The sequence below is a fragment of the Siphateles boraxobius genome, unplaced genomic scaffold, assembly GCF_051911475.1.
Source record: "Siphateles boraxobius isolate OS27281-9 unplaced genomic scaffold, OSU_SipBor_1 6, whole genome shotgun sequence".
Classification (NCBI taxonomy): domain Eukaryota; kingdom Metazoa; phylum Chordata; class Actinopteri; order Cypriniformes; family Leuciscidae; genus Siphateles; species Siphateles boraxobius.
In genome coordinates, this window is record NW_027509186.1 from 14,438,721 (window position 1) to 14,465,168 (window position 26,448).

Sequence of the window (26,448 nt, forward strand, 5' to 3'; positions counted from 1 at the left end):
GTGTGTTTGGAAAGAAAAGGCTCACGTCTAGGCGGTGAAGTGGTCTTAACAGATCATAACTCTCTGCTAGTACCTCCTACACACACTTTTGTGCTTCTGAAGTGTGCCGTTCTTGACTATAAAGCCAATCAATTGAGGAACATTCATAGATGAGCATACGGCCAGTCAAACTTCCTGTTGAACTGCACTCTTTATGCATTAGCTCTCTCCTTCTGACTCTATTCGTCTCTTTCTCACTTCCTCTTAAGCGTGAGTAATTCTCCTAATGCTCCCTGAGACCGATCCAATCAGGATGGTGATTCTTATCTGAATCAACATTTATATGGGATTGATTAACAACACATTCTTTTCCAAAAATCTTCATGCCTGCAACAAATAGCTGCATTTTTATTCTCTTTCTCTATTCTTATATTCCTTACAGAAACTGTGATTTAATACGGTACAGTGATGGTATCATAATGCTATGTAGGGTATGATTGCATTCACAAAACATGGTTTTCATATGATGACTGAAGGGCCAAAGAATACCATGGTAATATCATAGTGCATTTAAAAAAAAAAAAAAAAAAAAAAAAAAAAAAACATGGTGCTAAGATGGCACTTTGTCACTTTTGGATACACCTGCTCATTATATTTAAATAATATTTGTTTGTCATTTCATTTTTTTGTCTGTCTGTCTATCTATCTATCTATCTATCTATCTATCTATCTATCTATCTATCTATCTATCTATCTATCTATCTATCTATCTATCTATCTATCTATCTATCTATAGTTCACATCCATCCATCCATCTTCAAAAATACTATGTTTCAGGGTTGCCTCTCAAGTACATGTATCTTGTTTTAAAGCTTTTTAAAATATCTAACTGGAAAAGTGCATTTATAAGCCTAAATAAAACTCATTAACACTTTTTTTTTTTGCAGTGCTGTACCCCAAAAACCAAGCTGCTTCTTTTAGATTCCAGACCTGATCACTCTGGACATTCATTGACCAATTTAATGAGGTGCATCCTGGGAAACTTTTAAACACTATTAAAAGTTCACATGCATGCTTGGACACTTGTTGACTGCTTTTCCTTCACTATATGCTCAAACCATTTCTAACTACCCTTTTTCACAGATCAAAAGAAACAAATGCAGCCAAGGTAGTGTATGCCTAAAAAGAAATAAATATATAAGTTCATTATCATACCTGTCCTGTTTGTTGCAGAGACCCATGTGACCTGAAACAGTCTTGGTCACACACGCGTGCACATGCAAGCGGTCGATGTGTTCTGCGCCAGCCTGTCAGACGCGATCAATACATCATTCCTCCTGTAACGAGCCCGCGCCTCTCCACCTCTTCCTCTACTTTTCCATCTCATGATTATTCCTCCTCTCTTACTTCTCCTTCCCGATCGATTCCTCGTTCCATCCCAGGCCGGGTGAAAGGCACACCACAATTAGAGCGCCTTCTAATCTTCCCCCGGTGTCTGTCTCTCCTTCGCTGCCTCCATTATGTATGATATAAAGCCCTCCTCACCAACGCTAATGAAATCAAACAGGATTCAGAGGTATTAAGTCACTTAAACACTCGACAGCGGTGCTGAGAGCAGATCCTGATGGTTCTCGATATCCGTCAGCGGACCACACGTGGTAAACTGTGACTCAATATCTGGATTTTCTCACAGTGCAAATACTCAGCTGTGGCATGTCGCAATATTTATTTATTTGTCTGAATACAGTATTTTGAATACACATCACGAACTGATGCATACCTGACTCAAACTCATATAGCTAGCTAAAGAACTATGGCTCAGCATCTCAGAGCACCTATAAATCATAAAAAAAAAATACTTTTTGATGTATTTTGATGTCTAACTATTTTTTTATCTGGCTTTCCTTAACTTAATTTACCTCAACTTAATTTAATTGTTTTCATAGAACAAATCTTGATTTATGTGTACATTAAGCATTCACTTCATTAAATTTGGTAAAATTGGCTGATAAAAGGACTTATTATATTTCACAATTTTGGTTATCAATTAAATATATCTTTTCTTCTAAGGATGTTTACACATTTGTATTAGACAACGAGACAAAATATTGATAAAGAAGATTTTGCAGTGCATATTGGAACAATGCTCTGAAATGATGGCAAGTCTCATCTATATAATTATTGTAGCATACTAGAGAAGGGATTTTGTGCTTTGAGTGATGCATTAATGTAATGAATATTAATCCAAAAATAACAAGCGCCTTTTTGTCTGTAGATGTTTCCCGCTACAAATGCTTACAATACCCAGATGCCTTCAACATCTGCTGCACCTTTCTGAGGGAAAACATGACAGGGTACTAAATAAAGATAGATTCTTTTATTAAATCTTAATCAGAAGAAAAACTAATTTGTCCAAGGAGAGATTATTTTCTATATTAAATAAAATAACTGGAAAAGACAAACTGTTGCTAATGAAAGCTAACTTGGTGATGAGCTTCAGTTGTAATAGAATCATATTGACTTAATGGCACTTCCAACTTTGGACCTGTTTGCTCCTTTTTAACACTTTTATGAAATCATATTTTGTCAAATAATCCATTCCAATAATCAAAGCAAATATGATGAAGGCCCAAAATAGAGTAATTTAGCTCTGTAGCTTCCCATTTTAAGTACAAAAGATTTGTTTCAAACAAAGGAATCACTATTTCCAAGATCTACATTTAAACCAACACCATGTGTTTCTAATTTATCAAATATACTCTTGAATGACTGATCAAATCAAAGTCTTTGCATGCTTGGATGGATTCCCTATACTCTTTTGATTTGTGAACCTTACTGAGGTACAGTCCATGCTAATGAGACATTTCTCTGACTATCCCTACGGATCATACAGCTGCCAACATCTGGCAACTTGCAACAGCACACATGAAACATGGAAAGAACTACCAAGCAAATCAGGAAAGATGAATTAAACCATTTGTGCCGCTTAAAGAAGAGTAGAGCAGTATGTAGAAAAGCACACTCACATGAGATCAAGGCTGCATCTGAAATCGCATACTACCCTACTATACAGTAAGTGGAAAAAAGGTATGTGACAAAATAAGTACTATATCCGAATTCTCATTGTTCATAAAGAGTAGGCAAAAAGTACCCGGATAAATTACTACTGTGACTTTGGACGCAGCTGAAGATCCATATTAGTGACCTAGAAAAGGGTATATTGTTCCAAGTACAGCAGGTCGCCCCCTGTTTAGGGTGGCCACGTCCATAACACCAAAAAGGAGGACACATATTTTGCTGATCTTTTTTGTTGAGGGTGGGGGTGGGGGGGGGGTTTGGGGTTGCTGATCGGTTTTGTTGACGGGGGGGGGGGGGGGATGGGGGGGATGATGCTGATCGGTTTTGTTGGGGGAGGTCGTAGTTGGGTGCTGAGGGCACGCAGGGTCTCTCCCTCTCTGCCGCGCGCGCTACACAGTTTGGAGCACATACAGTATGTTCTGTCTCACATGCTCTAGATTCCTGTAGATTTGAACTAACAGTTAATTTAAGGGCATCAGGGAGCCGCTATCAATATGCAGGATTTTATAGGTTAATTTTTGTTTAAAACAATTCAGCGCAACTTTAAAAAGGAGGACAAATGAGTGTCCGGCTTGAGGCTGCGCCGGACGCAGGACAGGGGGCTTAAAATCCGGACTATCCGGCCAAAATCCAGAAGTATGTCCTCCCTGTCCCTGTTGGTGGCGCCATGTTAAGAGAACGCACATTGTCTCAAACTTAAAACATCAAAATGCATCAAATGACACTCAAATGGAACTCAAACCAATAAATCTCCATCTATTTCAGTCAGTTCTGTTTAGCTCATTTAGCATCTACAACTTCCTTGCACTTCATATGTGATAGTGCTTACAGAGAGGCAGAGGACAGTGACTATTTATTGAGAAATAATCATTTCAATATGTTTCTGTGAACTAAAGATTGATGTAGTATGTCTCGTGTGATGCTGCTCTCAGCTGAGGAAATCAAGTTCGCAGTAAAATAAAAACATATAAACATACGGACAATAAAAGTAGGGGGAAGCTTTTAAATGTTTAAGCAAGGTGCACAAGGGAGCTTTAGACTCTAACTAATATCTGAGAGAGGAAGAGAGAGAGACAACCATCATACACATCTCTCTCTCTCTCTCTCTCTTGCTTCTGAGTGGGATTCAACGTTGTTTTATGGTTCATAAGATAAAGCTGGCAGTTAAAAACATAATCATGGTCCAACACTAAAATAGGTCTATATAGTAAAACATTAATTAAATCCCAATAAAAGTTACCCGAACTTATAGTAAAGTCTATAGTGAGATGTAAATTGAATATTGACTATAACTGCATCCTTTACAGTGGCACCAAACAGTACTGTATGGTTTTGGTTGTGACATTTATCATTTTTTTTAATTATAATTAATGTTTTAAGTGTGGCAGAATTGTCCAAATACTTTTTGGGGGCACTGCAGTTCTTTATGCAAAGCTGCTTCAGTCACCTATTTGCATGATTCTCATTTCATGGTACAGCTACCAAAACAATAAAAAACAAGGCAAGATGACTTAGTTTGACCAGTGGAGGGCTCAAATATATATGTGTGTTTGAAGGACCAGTTGATCGCAGACAGCCTGCCATGTCACGCTGGGTAATCCTTGCAATAACGTCAGTGCTGAGTGAGATGGCACAGCAGAGCGTTATAGACGACCCTGCAGCGTGATGTCTGCACATAAAGAACCCTGGGGCCTCAGGGGCCGCACTCCAAGTGAACATGTGCACACACACTCAAACATACATGCACACTCATTTCACATGTCCATCACAGACATTTTGTCTCGTGCACATCATCATATATAGAGGATCTAGTATCTATCTATCTATCTATCTATCTATCTATCTATCTATCTATCTATCTATCTATCTATCTATCTATCTATCTATCTATCTATCTATCTATCTATCTATCTATCTATCTATCTATCTATCTATCTGTCTGTCTGTCTGTCTGTCTGTCTGTCTGTCTGTCTGTCCGTCCGTCCGTCCGTCCGTCCATATATATATATATATATATGTATTTATAGTAGAATATCCAACCCGATTTCACGGCAATTCGTACGTATTTACGACCTCACTCGTAAGATTTTTGCTAAATCATACATATTGTCCGAGTTGCCCAATTCGTATGAATACATAAGAATGACCTACCCCTGAACGGGGTCCCTAAACCCACCCATCACTGGGGTTAAGACAAATACGAATTCGTACGAGTGAGTTTGAATTGGTTGTAAGATAGCGTTGGAATATCATGCACTGATGAATTTTAGGCAATTCGACCAGGAACAAAGTAAACAGGGTCAAATGATTTCATTTTGTTTTTCATTGTACAGTCAACAGGCAGTGACTCACTTTAGATGAATAAACCTCTGGGATCTGACAAGCCATTGTTCAATAGACTTACTAATCAATAGACTTACTGGAACCAAGTACACTAACCATGGGCGTCACAAGGCCCTTTTTAGAGGGGCTTCAGAATATTTGAGATGACCAATCAAAAGTAGACGGGCTTTATGTTCACAGACGCTGCAGAGCGCAGATTTTAGCAGCACGAGGCGTGACTCGACGCTTCAGTTGTTTATGCTCAAGTGCGAGATAAGATGCAAGTAGCTAAACTAAACATTTCACATTTGACAGCTGTTTTAGGTCATAAATGTTAGACTGACATTTGTCTCAGGTTAAGTATTAGAAATAATCAGGCAAACTAATAAACTTTTGTCTAATTTCGCCATTTTTAACTGAAAATAGGCCTATGTAACGTGATTCATGTAATGTAATAATTAGTTTACTGTCATTGTGAGGGGAGGGGACAAAAAACATTAACAAAGCCGTTTTCATCATATCAGAGACAAGGTTAATATGAATGTGTACATATTGAGAATTAATATTATAATATAATTTGTAGCCTTCAGTAAATTATAAGAAGGAAGAGAAGAGACAGGGCAAAATAAGTTAACTGAGAGAAAAAGAAAGAGTGATGGAGATGAGGAGAGAGCAGGTATTGACAAATAATCTACTGCCCGCTGACATAGTTTTAAAGCCATTTCTCATCCTTTTTTGGCCTTCAAACATCTTCAAATGCACATATGTAGATCAGAAAATTTGTAAACCCCTAACAACCTCAAATTTAGGACCTCTGTGATTATTGAAGCCCTGCCTATGGCCCTGTATTAGGCATAAGATCAATAATGAACATATTGTGAATCAATTTAATAAACTCCAGTAAAGTAACGTGTCTGAGAACCTATGTTTACTTTCTCCTCTGACACAGACAAAAATGAAAAGCCTATATCAGTCAAAGCTCAGCTTTATAAGGGGAAGAACCAGGGCAAGATAAAAACAAAGGGAAAATGAGAGCGATGGAGATGAGGAGAGAAAAATAATCTACTGCCCACTGACATGGTTTTAAAGCTATTGTTATCCATTTTTTGTTGGCCTTCAAAACATCTTAAAATGCACATATGTAGATCAGAAAAATCAAAATTTTCTCAGGGGAGCCCCGAACCCCCATGACTGCCTCACACTTGGGACCTCAGTGATTATAAAACCCTGCGATTATACTAATAAACAGACGATATCCTAGATTATATGCATGTTAATAAGTAACTGAGAATTAGATCCTAAACTAAAGTATTAATATTTTTTAAAGCATACGCTCATCGGGGGCTGAGCCCCCCTAAAATGAAAATCCTAGAATCGCCCCTGACACTAACCAAACTGAACACAGGCCAGAGAAACATTCATATGAAGCACAAAGGCGAGTCGACTTTATTTTGTGTGTGTATGTGTGTGTGTGTAGGCATGTTTGCAATGTCATTGCCCCTCTGGGTCGAGCTCAGGCCATTTTTCAAAGAAGGAGTCTGTGTTTTATAGGTCATCATGTTTTGACAGTGTGAGATGAACTCGAAATGCTTTTGAACGTAAGAGAGTGGGTTAACGCTACCTCACTCGTGCTGACAGACTTATACGACAGGACGATACACTTACTCTACTGTTTCACTGGCAGTCATATAGTTGACAGACTGATGAGAGAAACAAGCCTTTCCTGTAATATGACACACACACCGACACACACACACACACACACACACACACACACACACACACACACACACACACACACACACACACACACACACACACACACACACACACACACACACACACACACACACACACACACACACACACACACACACACCCTCAAAAGAGGAGAAAAGTACTGGAACACAACTCACACAGACATATGCCGGCCTGAAGTGTTGACAGACCCATTAACGGGGCCTCTCTCAGTTATTTCATAACCTCAAACTGATGTGAAATAGAGTCCAGCTCCACAAATGAAAACGCAAACACACATTTCATCCCCTCACACACTGAAAACAATATGCAAATTTCCTTGTTTTTATGTGTCATCATCAAATGCATACAGATGGGTCATTGCTAGCTAATCTGGGGTCTAAATCTACATCTAAGTAGGGCTGGGAATCAATTCCAAAATAATTGATTCCTTGATCCCGTGGTGTTTGGATTCGAGAATTAATACCAAAGGTTGGATTTGATTCCATTAAAGCTGAATTGACTCATGTCTAATAGCCTTTTTCAGTTCAATAGAGATTATCATTAAAAAGCCTCTCGGTCACTTGCTAATAGTGATGCAAAGTGATCTGATTCTTTCGGACGGTTCGTTTAAAATGATCAGTTGCAGCAGTTATTTTACGCAGTCGCGTGATGATGTCACCAGTATGAACTTCTAATAACTGTGTCATGGTATGCCACTGAAACACTCAAATAAAGCCATATGTGTGAACACATATTGCTGATTATTACCTTTCATTCACTTAAGTCAATAAGTTTCGTTGTCAGTGTTTCATTCTGTGATCCTGCATGTCAAATAGCATAAAACTGGCAAATATTGATTAGCCTACATCTTGGACAAGTTTCCTACATTAAAGGTTTCCATTGATGCACAAATGCAGATTTGTTCAAGGTGTCTTTAAGTATATCAAATGAATGAATTAGTCCAGATTTAGCTTTAGCTTTAAGGGTAAAACCAGCTTGTTATGTTGTCTAGAATGGAAGGTTTTGAGTGTCGTTCTGGACTACATGATAAGATAATAGATTCTGACCTGAGTCGAAGGCCCGGTTATACTTCATTATTCACGTTCCGCTCCATCCCATTAGCCTTTCCGTGAGCCTGGAAAGACACATTCTAGTGGACTTGTGTTTTCAAGCACTCAAGTATTTCGAACATGCGCTTTTGGACACAAAACTATGTCACGCGGACAGTGAGCGGACCGTTGTGGAAAGCAGACGGCCAAAGTATACTTTAGGAAGTTAAAAAAGAAGGTAAGCCTTCATATCATAGTCACAGCGAGATTAGGTGAACATGTTCCTTCAATCTTTCTAAAAGAAAACAGCAATGAGGAATCAATTCTTCAAAATGAACTTGATTCCAAAAAATGTCAGAATCAAACAGCCCTACATCTAGGACATCTCTCTATGACTATGCGTCGTGCGTAATTGACCCAAGGGGTAAGACAAGGGGAGATATGTTTTCAGGAGGGGTGAATGAAGGGCCATCAGGTTCAGAAAGGTGAGCCGTGCATTTCCCCGGATTAAACTCGCCTCGGCTAGACATAGATGAAGACAAATAGAAATCACGGATGTAGCCAGAGGACGTAGTGCGGGTGCATTTTAAACGATGATATGTCCGAACCCCCCCCCCCCCCCCCCACCCCAATGATGGACTGACTACAAAGTCAATCCATCCTGACCTAAAGGTCAAAGGTTGTGCTATCAGCCAGTGGACGGGACAAGGATGCTATCTCAACCACATCTGCTTATCGGGACAGTCTGTCCTTTCCTCACAGAGACACAAAAGGGACAGAGGTCAAAGCTAATGGCTGTCAATTAGCGGCACTTAAAGCTTCAGTGCTCATGCAGAAAGACATTACAACAGCAGAAGAGGGAGACGGAGGCAAACAGAGACACAACAAGGAGACGCTGAGGAGCTTCAAATGAGCCGGACGGTGATTAGACGGCAAAGTGCCTCAGCGGTGACAGAGGAACGCAAACAGTCATTAGCGAGAAGCTACGTCAATGAGGACGGCGACCTCTCAACCTGAAATTGAACAGCCATGTGTGAATCTTTTTGTGAATCCAATGAAACTGCATTAGGCTATGGAATTGTTTGTATGTACTGGCAAGGTCATTACAGATTATGGATTCTGACACAATTTACATTCAACAAGTGAGCTTTCTACATGCATGCAGCATTTTAAGATAGATGGTATAAATAAAAGCAATCACAAAATAAATTGCTCAATAAAATAACAAGCACACTCTGGTTCAGTGTGTCTTAAGCTGAGAGAAAGGAAAGAAAAAACAAGAAAGAAGGAGAAAAATACGGTTTGGAAGAATAATCCCTGGAAGGATTTGAGAGGGCAGTCCAGGCCAACGCTGTGCTCTCTGGCCCGTGGAACAGCTGAGGAGAGATCGATCAGGAAGCCGGGTGAATATCTAATCAGGGAGAAGGTTTACTTTTGCGCCGTGTCCCAGAGCCAACACATTACAGACGGAATTATTCAACAGTTTTACCTCTTTAACATTTCAATGACTGTGGAAAGTCATTATAGAGAATGAGAGATCTAAAAAAAAAAGAGGCGCGGAACGATTCCAGCTATGATCCATGACCTTTAAAACACTCGACTTAATGCAGGTCATTGATGTTTATTTAACCGTATATCAATATTTACTTGAGTTATTAAAAACAGGAACGCATTAATTCAACTGCGGACCTTGACAAATCAGATTCGGTCTCCATCGGTAGGCATGATGAAATTCGCAGACAAGGCTTTGTGATGCAATCAAGTCAAAATAACAAATAAGTACCTGCGGCTCGGGGCTGTTGCTACACGAGGACTGAACCGTATGTAGCACGCAGACTGAGGTAGTAAATGATGGCACCCTCTGATTGGCCCAAATAAAGGGGGAATGAACATTTTGGGGGAAAACACCAACCCTGTCATTTGCTACCTTGGCAACAGACAGAGAGAGAAATATTGTTCTTTGTGTGTGTCTCGTTGTGTGATATGAACGTGTGGATTTGAAACATTCGAGCATACGGACCTTTTAATAGCTTACACTGGGAATGAACAAAGCAAAACAAATCAAACCAGTTGTTAATAAGGCATGAATGTGGATTGTTACTCTTGCATCACCTCTAATTAAGTTAAACCTGTAAACGACCAACACATTACATCTGCCTTTGTTGTTCTCTCCTTCCCTTCATCGATTGTGCCTTGAGTTCAAGCTATCTCTCTTTCAGCTTTGAAAACCTGGGTGAAATAAAGAGGACGGCACAAAGGACTCAGTTTCAAATGGCAGTAAAAAGGTTTATCTAACGCTGCCATGATATAGTTAGGGAAAAAGACACTGATTGATCTTAACTGCGAGTGTGGACATAATCCTGCCTAACACCCGCTGCTACAGGACCAGCAGCTTCAAAACGGCACTTTAAAGCTGCCATTTACTTCAAATTGAAGCACTTTGTTTGTGCTTTGCTGTTTAGTTTAGACACAGTTATCAGTGTATCACCTGGCTGTTGGTGGGAATATCAAAACCCTAATCTCCAGGATTGTAACATGTAAACATTGAATTAGTATCTTTTATTTTTACAGGTAGAATCTATCGCTTTCTCTTCATCATCCATCCATCCTCTCCACACTCTCCTTTAATCAGTCTAAATAATTTCCTGCTCACTGGCTACAGAGTAAACCAGCAATTTTGTCTTCTCCAAACACCTTCTATCAATCATGATGGGAATTCTGGGCCAAGCGTCTCCACGAGCAGGCGTCAACTCACCCGCCCTTCCCAGACCCAAATCACCAGTCATCAGAATGAATGATGGTGGAGTTTAGATGGGTCCATTTGGGCAGCTCTCTCTCCCTCTCTCTCGTTTGCTCTTTATCTGCCTCGGCCCCAGGTGACGGTGCTAAATACTGTTGTCTCAAGGGGAAGTGAATCACCTCTCCATTTATTTCATAAATGAGTCCTGCCAGCCTGTTTGATCTATCAAAGACCAAACATTTTGAGTGTGTGTGTCTCCACTGCAAACACAAACTAAGAAATGGTGAGCTTCTCTCAAAGTGAAGAAAATCTGTCTACATCATAAATCTCACAGTGGGGAAACATTATTATTTTTTTGCCTAGCTTTGAATTGGAATCTATCTAAAGGTCCATTTACATGACACCATTTTCAACTAAAAACTGAAAACGTATGTGTTTTAGCTGCTCATTTACATGACAATGGCTTTTTGAAAACTATTTCGTCATCGTCAAAACTCGTAAAAAATTTGAATTTGAGAATGTAATGCACATGCGTATCCGTGTTCAGACTATAGGCACATATTGTTTCTTTACAAAGTGACATCGCCACCTACTGGCCGTGCAGCAGAATACAGTGTTTTTAGTCATTTTTGTGGATCTTTGTGAACGGAGATAACACTGTCGTCAGTACGCGAAAAACGCAAAGTAAAAACGTTTTTTATTATAATGTTTTCATGTAAACATACTCTAATGCTCTATTCGGACGGGATTAGTTTTACAAGGGTAGATGGAGTAATGTAATTTTACCACAGGACGTCTGTAATAATATTGGTCAATTTGCACGGGATAATTATCTCAGTAAAACTAGCAGAAGTGGGAGAGGTAACTCGATTTACTCACCGCCATCACCTTCCTGTCGCCATGTGCGTATAACGTTGCTTCTGATATCATGTGCGCAAAGACATATAACCTATATTTATATAAAACAGTTAGGTCTGGTCGAATGATGTATTAATTAAATTCAGATTGGAGTTTTGCAACAGACCATCTAGAACACAACTAAATGCTTTTTCAAGCGCCTCCATACTTGAAAAAAACACAGAAAACTACTTTTAAACAGTACATAACGGAATATTTACGTACATATTAACAGCGGGTCAATTCGCACGGGATTAGTATTCCCCAAGGTATTTTTTCCAGACCTTACAGAAGGTAAAAGTTCTGTAAAATCAATGTAAAATCATTACATTGTCCGTAATGATTACTGAGATGGCACGTTCAGATGGGACTAAAATTCTGGTAATAATTACCTCACCTCTCCATAATCCTGTCCGAATAGGGCTTAAGTAACACTTTATTTTACATTGTCCTTGTTACATTGTAGTTATTACTATAGAGTAGGCTATGCATATTTAAATGCAACTAGCCCTAAACCAAACAGTAAACCTATAGTAAGTGCATGCAGTTAATTATTATTACTCAGTACTTAAATGTATAATTACACTGTAACAAGGACACCTTAAAATAAAGTGTAAACTTAGAGAGGCTATTAAGGGAACATTGCAATGGTACAAGAATCACAAGAATGTAGATGAGAAATGCAAGGGTTTTCTCTGTTATGTTACCAATAGTTGATAAAAACGAGAAAAACTAATTAGAAATTCAAGAAGGTCTGGTTGTCCTTCCACTTCTACAAAACATATATACACATTTATATCTGTCAAAAACTCACAATAGTCTCCAAGCACTCAAAGTCATGAGTATTTACCCATTGTTTACAAAAATTGTCCTAATTAAACTAATGATGAACTTAGTTTGCATCAAATTTGATGTCTAACATGGATAAAACAACAATGGGTCTAAGTGACTTGCTGAAAATAGACTGTAATATTTACCGGTGTGTTTACAAGACGCAGTTGCTAAGCAAGGTCCCAGCAAATCCCACCTGTTGCCATCCTTTGAGAATGACCTAATTATCATTTGGAGAGCCGTTACCTGGGGAGCGACTGGTCACGTTTCACACCTGATGCTTCATGCATCTACACTGACTTCCACAAACCAATGCCGGAAAAAAAAAAAACCAGAGAGAAAAGCACCAAAAAATGAAGCACAAGGGGTCTTTTTCTCTTCACTGCAGCCTGTTGGCACTAGCCTTCCTTCTGTAACTCCCTTCATCTGCCAAAACACACAGCACACTCTCTCAAAACCTTGCGCTCCAACCCCGAAAGCCTGGTCAAACAAACATAGCCGCCACAGAGCGAGAGAGAGAGAGAGAGAGAGAGAGAGAGAGAGAGAGAGAGAGAGAGAGAGAGAGAGAGAGAGAGAGAGAGAGAGAGAGAGAGAGAGAGAGAGAGAGAGAGAGGAAAAAGACAGGACAGGGATGGCACATCAGGATTATGCAGGCCTCTCCACACATTATTAGGGAATATGTAATTAATTGAATTGTGGTCGTGTTGGTACATGCGGCTCGGCTGCCGCACGTTTCTCATTAGCGCAGGAGCTCCTCTCTTTCACCTAATGAACAATAACAGCGATCTCCAACACAAACGCCATCAGAGACTCGCTGCTCGATGGCCCTGCTCTGTCATTGGCTGGCTGGCTCTTGTTAAGGGGGGGAGGCACCGGTTGTCGTAAAAACGCAATAAAGACGCATTAGGCTAGTGTTTCACTCAAGTTCGACAGGGAAAAGTCAAAAAGAGCTTTTGCTGCCGGAATTTCAGCAAATGAAGGAATCAAATGGGAAGTAGATCTTTATTTTTGCGCAAGTTCATTTTGTTATCGCGTCTTCATAAAACAACAGATCTTAAAAGGAATCGAGTGAAAAGCAGAAATGCTTCCATTAAGGTGAGATGAGAGAATCTCTATCGGCGCGTGAAAGACACGTCTTGAAGCTCGGCCAAATACCGTGTGCAGGGATTTTCCTCCTCATTTACCAGCCTCTCTCTCTCACTCTCTCTCTGGTTACTGTTGTTTGCACAGCCAACAATCTAAACTGTGAATCTGTCGAAGGCCAGAATATTACAATGAACAATTACCTTCTCTTCCCGTGAGGCAGATTATTTACGGCTAGGCACAGCATGTCACCACATTGTACTGTGGAGAAAAGCAAAGCTGCCTAACATAAAACAAGCAAGACATTTCATAAAAAGTCACAGCATGGCGCCTGAAGGGTCATCCCTGGGTGTTTTGCATATTGACAGCTGAACGCAAATGCTTACAGTCATTCACATGAAGTTATAATGAAAACACTGTAATAGTAAATAAAAGGTGAACAAAATGTGTGCCTGTTTAGGTTGTCACTGTGCCTGCACTACAGAATTACTGAATATCTTGTATTCTGATTGGTCAATGATTGCATTTAGTGGTGACATATTTCAGTATTAATACAATATTTTCAACTCAAATCCAATATTTTATACCCGAATATTTACTTGATAGGCAATCATGTAGCCAACAAGTCAATATTGCAAAATAAACCAATTTAGGGTTTCAAGACCCCATGGTTAGACCAGGTGATTGTACATTATTTATAATGTAAATGCTTTTTAATTGCAGAATTCATTCCTTTAAGAAACTGGAAAAACAGTGAATTACATAGTCTGGTTAAGTCTATCAGTTAAGCAAATAATTTAGAAATAAATGCTACCAAAGCCATGTTCCCAGCATGCACCTCTGAAGCCAGTCAAATGTTTGAGAAGAAGTCAATTTACCTTTGTTCTGCTTTTAGATGGACTATTGGGAATACAGTGTACTTCCACTGGCCTCATATTCACCTCAAAGCAAGAGAGACGCATTAACATCCACATCTAAAACACTGAGGGAAGGACATCAGCATAAATGTCAATTCCAGACATGTTCAGTAATTTAACAATATCCAGGGTGGATATTATGAGGTTAGTGTGCTCTGGTGAACTCCATAGTTAGTGCATTTCAAAGCGCCCTCAAAACTCGGTACACATGCAAACCGCAGGTGCAAACAAACACGGCCTGACCCGGCTGACAATAATTAGCACTCTGTTTTTAAAAGGGCTTCTCCAGTCACGCATGAGTTTTCACACTATCAGGGTCTTTCTTTGTGGTAACACAAACATTCAGGCACAATTTCCAGACACAAGCATCATAAAACACAGACAGTTGCACAGTCTCTGGCCTAAAATACTTGTCATAACACCATCTTAGAAGAGCAAATGAGACTTCTCCTGTGCAAAGTTGCCTGAAATCACACTTCAAACAAACAAACAGACAAATAAAGGTTTTATAGATGTAAATTATGTTAATAAATTCAACTGAATTAATAAAATATGCTACGCAATCAAATTATGTCGGGGTACAGAGGGGCACAGGGGGTGCACATGCTCATAACATATATGAGCTGATGCCTCAGGTTTGAATCTGACCTGGGTATATCCTGATTTCACATCCTCTTTAGCCATTGCTGTCTTGTTTGTACTTTACAGTCCAAAGACAGGCAAAAAGTCCACTCCCCCAAAAAATAAATAAAATAAAATAAAACAAAATAGTTAAACTTTGATAGCGGCCCACCTGTTGCTATGGTCAACTCATCAAAACATACCAGACAGAATGAGTCTAGCTGAGTGAAGTGAATGTCGATTACACTTAGATAGAGAAGACGAACACAAATCAGAGTCAGCCTTAGGATGATACACACTCACACAGCAGCAGCAAACAGACTCCATATGGGCAGAGGCTCTGGTAAGAGATTTACACACTGAACACTGAACAGTCTTTGTGTACCAGTGGACACAGACCCTCTGTTGGCACTTCCAATGGCAGATAAACGTAGTGTGTATGTGTGCTGAGAACAAAGAAGGCCCTCAGCAACTGCTATCAGACTGCTGGATAAATGCTAAAGAGTGTTTCAATCATCCCTGGTAACCCTTGGCAACGACCCTGAAGAGAGATAAGTCTGTGAGCGTGGAGGAGGGTTTATCGAGAGAAAGAGGGAGGAAAAGATGATAGAGACAGAAGAGGACTTGACCTCAATATAATGTAGTTTTGTAAGAGTTAAGCAAAGTCAACGTGACTTCCGGAATGAGTTAAAACAACCAAATTCATTTAGATTCAGTCCAATTATTGTTCTGTCACATCATCACAATGAAATATGGGAAAGTAGAGAAAATCAATCACTGTCATCTTTACAGGGCCATAAATTACAGGCTGTTAACAGCCATTCCTCACTGAGACATTTGTTTGACAGCAGGTCAAACTGAGAGGTCTGTGAGATTCAAATTTATATAGCAATGTCATGTACTGTAACAGCAGCCAAAAAATGGAGGTAAGAATGGATGTAGCTCTCTAATTAGTCAGTCAGAGAGACAGAGGCAGGAAACCTAGAAACAAGATGTAATGGCAAAGGAAGAGGAGATCGAGAGAGAGAGAGAGAGAGAGAGAGAGAGAGAGAGAGAGAGAGAGAGAGAGAGAGAGAGAGAGAGAGAGAGAGAGAGAGAGAGTTTGATACAGACAGGGCAGAGGAAGGGGAAGAGTAAGAGATGGAGACGGAACGGGAAGAGATGGAGGCCGAAGGGGGAAGAGGAAGAGGAAGAGATGGTGACGGAAGGGATGGATATGGAAGGATGGAAGGGGAAGAGGAAGAGATGGAGACGGAAGGGGAAGAGGAAGAGATGGAGACGGAAGGGATGGATATGGAAGGATGGAAGGGGAAGAGGAAGAGATGGAGACGGAAGGGATGGATATGGAAGGATGGAAGGGGAAGAGGAAGAGATGGAGACGGAAGGGGAAGAGGAAGAGATGGTGACGGAAGGGATGTATATGGAAGGATGGAAGGGGAAGAGGAAGAGATGGAGACGGAAGGGGAAGAGGAAGAGAGCGGAGACAGAAGAGGACGAGGAAGAGATGGAGACGGAGGGGGAAGATGAAGAGATGGAGATGGAAGGGGAAGAGGAAGAGATGGAGACGGAAGAGGAAGAGATGGAGATGGAAGGGGAAGAGGAAGAGATGGAGACGGAAGAAGAAGAGATGGAGATGGAAGGGGAAGAGGAAGAGATGGAGACGGAAGGGGAAGAGGAAGAGGAAGAGATGGAGACGGAAGGGGAAGAGGAAGAGATGGAGACGGAAGGGGAAGAGGAAGAGATGGAGACGGAGGGGGAAGAGGAAGAGATTGAGACGGAAGGGGAAGAGGAAGAGATCGAGGCGGAAGGGGAAGAGGAAGAGATTGAGACGGAAGAGGAAGAGATGGAGACGGAAGGGGAAAAGGAAGAGATGGAGACGGAAGGGGAAGAGGAAGAAATGGAGATGGAAGGGGAAGAGGAAGAGATTGCAGAGGAAGAGGTAAAAAAAATGGAAGGATAAAAACGGTGATCAAGAGAAGAAGGAAGTGGATGAGCAAGAGAATGTGACAGTGACAAGGCAGAGTCAGAGGAAGAGGAAGAGAAGGAGAGAGAGAGACAAAGGCCAAGACCAGGACAGAGAAAAACCAAGACAAAGGCAGAAACCGAAAACTGAGGAAACTCAGAAAAGAGTTTGACATAAGTCATTTGAAATTGAAATTGGTAAGGAATTGGACGAATTGGACATGACAGTCAGGAATTCAAAGCTAAATTATAAGCCAATCTAAAGCTGAGTAAAGTGGTTGCTAGATATAAATGTGTTAGCGTTTGTGGAAACATGTGCAGGTCAGAATGTCAAACAAAACATTCATCTGTTTCCTCTCTGTCATTCACCCTTCTCCTCTGAGCCTGAGATGGGTCCATTTAAGCCAATTAGACCCAGTTCTCCTCCCCTATCCATCCTTCCATCTCCCTCCAGTCTCCATTCCTCCCAGCAGGCCTTAAACACACACACACAGGGCCTCCACGAACAAATATTAACTTCACACACTCACAGGACGGACTAAATTACCCAGCCAGGGACTGGGCACTTTTTCAGAGAGTTTGAACACATTTAGGAAATCCCGTTAAGAGCTTTACACAAGAACGCACATGTTTATTTATATCTAGCACTCTTGGTTTAGTCTCACAGTCTCACTTTATTTTCATTGAACTTCCCTTAACTCACAAACTGAAGCGTGTAGCTGGGAAGATACTGTTGTTTTGGTGTTAAGAACCATCTGTTGCTTTTGAGTATGTGAGTGCTGGGCATTTTATCAGGATTATGATAGCCAGTATGTTAATATTTGAGGAAATTCAATTTAAAACCAATGTAATCTCATTAAGGCTCAACTGAAGCTCAGACGGCGAGATTCTAATCAATGAGAAAAAAAAGCACATTATAATTTAAGTGTTGTTTACAATCCTCATGAGTCGGTTTATTAAACATAATTAATGCTGACTCTCTGCACAAATACACTATTTCAATGTTGAATGTTTATAGGGCATCTATAACAGCTAGGCTAGGAATATGGGTGTCATTTCTGGATACACAGGCTTCTAAAGGAACTACAATAAAAGAAAAGCTGCTTTTGGTTTGTGGTATAGTGTGCCGGAGACAATCGCTATGTTCAGAATGGAATTCTTGCAACGTACTGTGAAGTATATACTGCAAACTGTATACTATTTAAAAATAGTATGTGAAAAAGTACACAATGCAATGACTTTAAACATGCTACATTAGTGTCAAATTAACTCATTGTGTTCATTATGTTCAGTTTATTTGGAAACCTTTTAAATCAATTTATATAGTATATGTAATCATATATTTAATGTCTTAATTGATTAAATAATGAGTCAACAAATGTGTTAAAAAAATCACATCTGTAATTGCTTTTGGTTTGTTGGTCATACTGAAAATGGAAGGTCAAGTTGAGAGCGTTGAATTGTTGGATTCATTATCCCACATAGTGTGTTCTGTTGAATACTGTAAATTTAGCATGCTATTCTAAACATAGTCAATGTGTGTGAGAGAGTGATTGTTACAAAACTTACCTATGAATGTGGACAAGAGGAAGACATCAGAATGTACGCAGGAACCGCGGAGATCCAGGAATATGGAGAAAAGAGAAATAAAAAAGTTATTATTAGATTTGAAAAGCAATAATATACAGATATGTAAACATATTTTTTATATATAAATAAAAATAAAATAAAGAAATAAAATGAAACAAATAAATTAAAATGACAGTCTGACAAAGGTAAAATGACAGAAACTGCCAGTTTACCAACATCTTCTTTTTTTTTTGTTGAGGAAATTCAGATTTCGAACGAGACTGACCCTCTATTTGAATGTGCAAAAATGTCTTTAGTGTCTTCATTTACAGTTAATCACACACACACACACACACACACACACACACACACACACACACACACACGCACGCACGCACGCACGCACGCACACGCACACGCACACGCACACGCACACACACACACACACACACACACACACACACACACACACACACACACACACACACACACACACACACACACACACACACACACAACCCCTCCCAGTAACGGCTGATAGGACTTAGACCTATGGCTGGAGGAGAAATTCACTCTCGCACTGACCGTCTCTCCCTGTTTCGTTTTGCCTGCTGGGTGTATTATGCTTCCGTATTATTATTCCATTTCTCCAGCAAATAAAATCAAACTATATTCTGCTGGGGTGGCATCAGCCTTTGGGCTAGAGCAGAACATGAGAACACAGGTCAGAAATCTGTGTGTGCGGGTTTGACATTCATGAACTTCTCTTACCCAGAATTCCAAGTGATCACAGTACAACACTAATGGAAGATGCACAAAGGAAAAACAACACATCCCTCATTAAATAAAGCAACAACTAGAACAAGCCAGTGAGGAATTTTTTTGTTTCCCTAAGCGCTCTTCGGTGTGACTAAATGAGCTTGTCAATGCCCCAAAAATGTCACGAGCAATCAGCGGCAAGAGACTTTTAAAGCGGCATTAAAGTCACATCCAGAAGGCAATGACTGCTGCTTCCAGAGATAAACTCAGCGCAGTCTGTCTTTAGATTCTGCAGTGGAAATCTCCGGCCATTGTGCCGTGCTGATTGGAGCATTACAGCACCTGCTCTGAAATGATTCAGGCAGATATACAGACGCCCCGCTGAACCAACGACAAGTGGTTGAGTTGATCACGTCTCACTCCATGGATTTTTCGAAAAACAGTAAATTCAGGATACTACACGTGGTGCGATTACAGACTTGTTTGCATTAAATGACATGTTTTCTCATTCTCTCTTAAAGAATGTCAATATAGCCCAATCAGATTTGAATCAAATTAATGATATATGACACATAGTCATAAACATAATAGAAAATAGAAATCTTATACCATCCAAAAAACAAACAAACAGGATTTGTGATTGGCTGATGATCCAACCACATGTTTATACTAGCAAATGCATTAAAGGGGCCATAACATGGATTTTTAAATTATTTAAAAATGTTCCTTGAGGTCCACTTACAGTACAATGTTATTTTTTTTTTTTGCAAAACAAACAACAATAAAAAAACCCTCTTTCTGAACAGATTCGTTTTGAAGGAGCGGCTCCTTTAAGGCGTGCCAGTAAACTGCCACTGTTATGATTGCCTAACGTCATTGCATAGGAAACAGTATATTGCACGCAATTAATTGTTTTGAAAACATTAAAACCATAATTTTACAGACAAAGCGTTATAAAATCGTTTACATACAGTTTGTGATGCAGCTGCTGTCAGATCCAATTGAGAATGTGAAGCTACATCATGCCGCATTGCATGCTGGGGAGGCGCTGCCATATTAAGAGGATTGCACTCTGCAACTTATACTGAAATTATTACCAATATCTGCTTACATTTTGTTTTGTTTCTGCCTTGAAATTAAACAATCACATTCTTCATGGTATCGTTTGCAGAGAGAAGAGAAGCTATTTTATTGAACTGCATGATAACTTGATGTTTGCACAGTAGTTCCATTCACAATGTACATGAAAACTGCTGTTCAGCCCTCACACGGAAGAAATGTCCAAATAAAAAATGTGTGTTCAACAAGCTGAAAAAGGTCGATCCAGTTTTTTGGTTGAAACGTTAAAATGTAACTGTATTTTTTGTGTTGTCATTGTAAATATTCACAGGAGACTGTGGGTCACATTCAGCAGACAGTCATGTTCTCGTGTTCAAACTTCAAGAGAATAACTAATGCTTGGTATTTGAATGTGGTATAAGTCAAGTCAAGTCAACCTTTATTCCTACGGCACATTAAAAAACAACAGAAGCTGACCCAGAGTGCTTTACAGTTTAAGCAAGAAAAAAAGTTTAAAACATTTAAATACAACATAATATCTCTCATCCGCTCCAAAACCTATTTCGTAATCAGTTGAAAAGCCACAGAATAAAGATGTTTTTAAAGAAGATTTAGCGATGAAGAAGGTCTCAACATAGAAAGGAAGACTGCTATAATTTAGGACCTGCAGAGAAGTCAGTTCAAAAGCAGTTTGTCTGAAGACCTGAGTGCTCTGGTTGGAGAGTAATGGTATAAAAGGTCACTAATATATTGGGGCGCGAGACCAAATATTCCCTTGTAAACAAAAATCAACCCTGAATTTCACCTTGAGCCATTAAATAGATGCTAAAACTGTGTAATATAACAAGAATATATATGGCAAGAACTCTTTTTAGTCACTGCTGATTATTTTCTTTTTCCTTTTGTATGCCGCTGTAAAAGTATGAAAAGCAAACAAATAGGCTCTCCTGCGCATTTGTGGTCTGCTCTCCTGATTTAATTTATGCTACCATTAATAATTCACCGGAATGCACTAAGAATATCTTGTTTTTCTCCTCAAATCATTACATCTCTTTCCAAGTTTGTTTTCACACGAATACTTTAAGATGCTTTTCACTTCTAATCCCAATCAGTGTGTACTGGGATGTTTCTAAATACAATATTTAATAAACATAATGCTTAATTGAAAAAAAAAAATAAGTTATGTGAACTTGACAATACCACATTACTTAATTTTTCGATTGAGCATAAAGTTGATTTACTTTCCTCAATTGTTTTAAGTTAAGTGAACTGATCACTTTTTACAGTTAGAATAATTGTAATCTCATTGTACCCAGTTTTGAAAGAGCCCCTATTATGGATTTTGGAAAATGACCTTTCAAGTAGTGTCTAACATAGCTCTAAGTAAATGAAAAACATCCTGCAAATTTTAAATCTGAAAGTGCATCGTATATATAGTTACTGTCTTTCAAAAGTAAGAGTAGACTCTGAGTCAATTAAATGAATTGTTTTCAAACGAGTCATAAGCCGTTTCGTTGTGATGTCAGGACGAAACATTATCATATTGCCCGCACACCTATTGCATGCGCAGACACCAGGGAAACTTGAACCTCAAACTGGCAGCTGATTCCTGTGGATACTGGATAGCATCATGTCGAGAAGACGGCGCTGTGCATAATGTGAAGCTAAAGCCAGTAATTTTTCGCTCCCCAAGGATGAGCATGTGAAAAATCAGTGGTTAAAATTAATCTTTATCACAATATCACAGCAGTATAATCCAGAACTTTTGCTGTGTTCCCTTTATTTTACTGACGACTGCTTCTCAAATCTCGGAGTTCAGTGCAGGATTCACAAACCGCTTGCTCTTGAAAGATGGTGTTCAAAATACTTAGTTTTGAGTTTTATACTGTGTTGGTCTCCTGCTAACTGCTAACTCACATTATTACTGTCTTACTGAAACACTTCTGCTGATCAGCTGTGGCCCACTATTACCTAAAACTGTGTCTATTAATGCAGATTATCTGTCATTTATTTGTTTTACCAACGTTTATGTTACATCAGATCATTCACTCTAGAGCTCGGCTAATGTACACTGTTATTGATACAGTTGCCACGTATTCACCGCAATATACTAGAAAAATACTCGGTAAATAAATTAGTACAAGTAAAAAACAGGCACTTGTTAATGCTGATAGTGAGGAATTACAGTTGCAACATCTTATAATGTACCTGAAAAAATGTACCTGAGTAGTATATCACTGTGAAACGTCCTGCTCAAGTCGTCCTTGCGATGGAGGTTTGGGTTGAATAACAGTGTTTCATCATCACCCTCGCATTAATATGGTCAAATCGACGTCATTGTTCGTTACTGTTTTTAGTTTACAGTGTAGAAAGCCTCAGGACAAACAGAGCTGACGTTGTAATGGCAATGGGCGTTTTTGTTCTCGACGCGCTGTACACGGTAGGCCAATCACAACAGACTGAGCTGTCTGGCCAATCAGAACACAGTAGCTCGCGGAAAGGAGGGATTAATTCATTTGGCGAGTCGTTTGAGAATCATTGAAAATGTGATGATGTGCAAATGTATATTATGAGGAAATCAAACAGGTTTTTTTTACCTTTGATGCATGTAAACATGTTGTAGGAGACTCCACAACAACATTAGGATACTTTAAAATAGCATAATAGGGGCCCTTTAAAAAAGCTAATTAAGTTCATATAGTGAACCTTTTACTGATTGTTTACAGTTTAAATCCCATAATTAACTCCCATAATTCGTGCAAAGCATCATGGGGCGTATAGGAAAAAGGTGGAAAGATCTGATCATTAACAGACAGAACAAGAACGACCTGCATACGAGGCACAATGTGATCTCAGCACTTAAGGCAGTCGCAGTCGAATGGAAGAGTGCATGGCGTTAGTGCATTATCTAGTGTCAGGATGTAGTTGTTTTGTTTAGACTAACATGCAGCATCAATAATGAATAAACAATGCATCAGAACAAGCCTAATCTTTCAGGAAGGGATTTTGTTGCCAAGCACGACAAAATAGAGCAGAAGGAGAGAAAGATGGCACCAATGTGAAAAGAAAGACAAGACGAAAAACAGAAGCATCCAGCTACAGACCAAACCTATGAAGAATCAAAGCAGCGAGCTGAAGGTCTTTGGTGTGGACCTCCTGCTATGGCACAAACACACACATGAATGAGACTGATCTGATGAACTTTACCAGTGGGGTGAAGGAAGCGTCAAAGCGCACCCACTGGGCACTGACACTGTGACATACGGTGCAATAGGACATTTATTATTCATCTTCTCTTATGTTTCATTCATTTATTTTGCTCTCCATGCTACTGCAACACGGTCTTCCAACACACATTCAGAAAGCAGACATAACATTGACTTCTACTATAATTAACTATAATTGATGCATCCTAGCCCAATCGTACAAAATATTTGAAATAATATTTCATTTATTTCCAAAACAAAAAACATCTTACTGACCCCAAACGTTTGAAAGGTAGTGTTACAAAAGCTTTCTATTTCAGATAAATGCTGTTCTTTTGAACTTTCCATTCATCAAACAATCCTGAAAAAAAACTTGTACACAACTGTTTTCAACATTGGTAATAATAATAATAATAATAATAATAATAATAATAATAATAATAATAATAATAATAATAAAAAAATAAAAAAATAATAATAATACATGTTTCTTGAGCATTAAATAATCATATTAGAGTGATGATGCTGAAAATTCAGCTTTGCCATTGCAGGAATAAATTACATTTAAAAATATATATTCAAACAGATAACAGTTATTTTGAATTGTAATAATATTTCACTGTATTACAGTTTTTTTTGTTTTGTTTTTTATTTGTTTGTTTTGTTTTAATTAAATAAATGCAGCCTTGGTGAGACTTATTTTAAAACATTAAAAATCATATTGATCCCAAACTTTTGAATGGCAGAGTGTATAATATATATATATACACTCTGTGGTATATATCTGTTGGTATATATATACACACACACACACACACACACACACACACACACACACACACACACACACACACACACACACACACACACACACACACACATATATATCTATATCTATATATATATATATATCTATATATATATATATATATACCCAGAATTCCCAGACTACCCAAAATGATCCTATAGAAGCTCAATTCAAACATTGATAAAAAAGATTTCAATTTAAATATATATCTGGAGCTGAACTTAAAATAAACAGTATTACGCGGGACCCCCCCAAGTCGTCCCCAAGCCCCCAACCCCGTCCCTACCCCACACACACACACAGCATACACACACAACACACGTCAGACGCCTGATTGCCAGCCTTCACTGCATTTATTTCAACAAAAAAAACATGACTTAAAAAAAATTAATCTCTGAAGCCAAATCGTCGGCATAAAACCTTTTTCTGCGGGGGCGGCGGAAATCATGCACAGTGGGCCTTTTGTGGAGAACATGGGAACGGTGCATTCGAACAATCTCTAGAAACCCTCATTTGTGCTAGTTCAAATAACATACAGTGAGCCCTTTGAAGTGCACTCATTCGCTGTGATGTAATCTGTCGCTCTGTTCCATTTCATTCTGTTGATTATTTCCATCTCCTTGGCAACACGGCCCAGGCCAGGCAGACTTTGACCAATCTCCGGCTGGGATTGGGTGTTTATTTTGGAATCGGGTTGGTAATAATTCAATATGTGGATGCCAATTTCGAGGCAGTCATAATTACTTCCTTTTCGTTGCCTGATGTTATTTTTGGTGCCATCGGCCGCTGGCCAGGGCTGAGACGTCGCTGTCAGGACCCACGGGGGGAGCGGCCCAGCCTGGCTGTGGTTTTTGGCCAGGATCCCTGAGGACTGGAAGTCTAAATCTCAACCTCATGGTGCATTAGCTTTGCAGAGAGTAATGCACTGCACTCTTTGTTGTCCCCTGTTTGCTTTCTTGACGTCCTGTTCCTTCCGGATCTTTCTTTCTTATATAATGGGTCTTTTCCCTAGACTCGACCAGTCTTGCCTCGCTCCTCGCGTTCCTTCCAAACGGATACAAACCTCAGATGGCCTGTGGTGTGTGACACAGGTGTGTTTGTGATCGCGTAATAAAGCGAAGACACATATGGGGTGAAGTAGGATAAAGATTCAGTGGTTCAAACAAAGGGACTGTCAAAATGTGTTAAACACACACTCAAAAATGAAATGAACAATAGAAGTATAGACAGTTAGTAACATAATCCATTACATTAAAACATTTTAGGTAATGTAATCGGACTACATTTTTGATTACTTTTAGATTACTTTTGAGCGTACTCGTTTATCACATTGATTTGAATAAGATAATCTTGTACCATATTGATATAAAAATATTGAGAAAATGTGTTCTATTCTTTGTTATCAACAAGTAGAAGATCACTAAACATTACATTATTTTTTTTAAATATGATTACGTAATCCAGATTACATATAATCAGTTACAACCCAGCACTGTTAAAAACAAGCCAGAAAATGTCAGCAACCAAACAGCATTGTGGCGAGGGACAAACACCAATTCATGAAATTCAGTTTTAGTCTATGTTCAAGACAAGTGCATATGACTAAAACTCCCTATAAAACAACATCGGAAGGTTTAAAAGGCAACAAAACAATGAAATAATGATCATGATCGATTCTTTTAGTGCTCCTGTGCTATAAAACTCTAAAAAGCATCAAGGCAGAAGCATTGAAGCTGTACTCAGAAAGAACCGAAGAAAGCCTTCATATGTGTGTACTTGTATGACAAGATCCAGAGGTGTGAATCGTGATAAACAGAATTATCACCTC

General features: G+C 39.2%; 1 protein-coding gene across 27 annotated transcripts in view; it reads right to left on the reverse strand.

Moving 5' to 3' along the window:
* Positions 1 to 26,448, reverse strand: part of robo2 (roundabout, axon guidance receptor, homolog 2 (Drosophila)) — a 516,011-nt gene that overhangs the window by 91,145 nt on the left and 398,418 nt on the right. The window contains exon 1 of one of the 27 annotated variants that reach the window (XM_077207785.1): positions 1,195 to 1,529. The exons of the other annotated variants lie outside the window; for them this stretch is intronic. The gene's annotated coding sequence lies outside the window, so the exon portion shown is untranslated. Of the gene's footprint in view, positions 1 to 1,194; positions 1,530 to 26,448 lie in introns of those variants that run through there. 27 annotated transcript variants of the gene reach the window in all.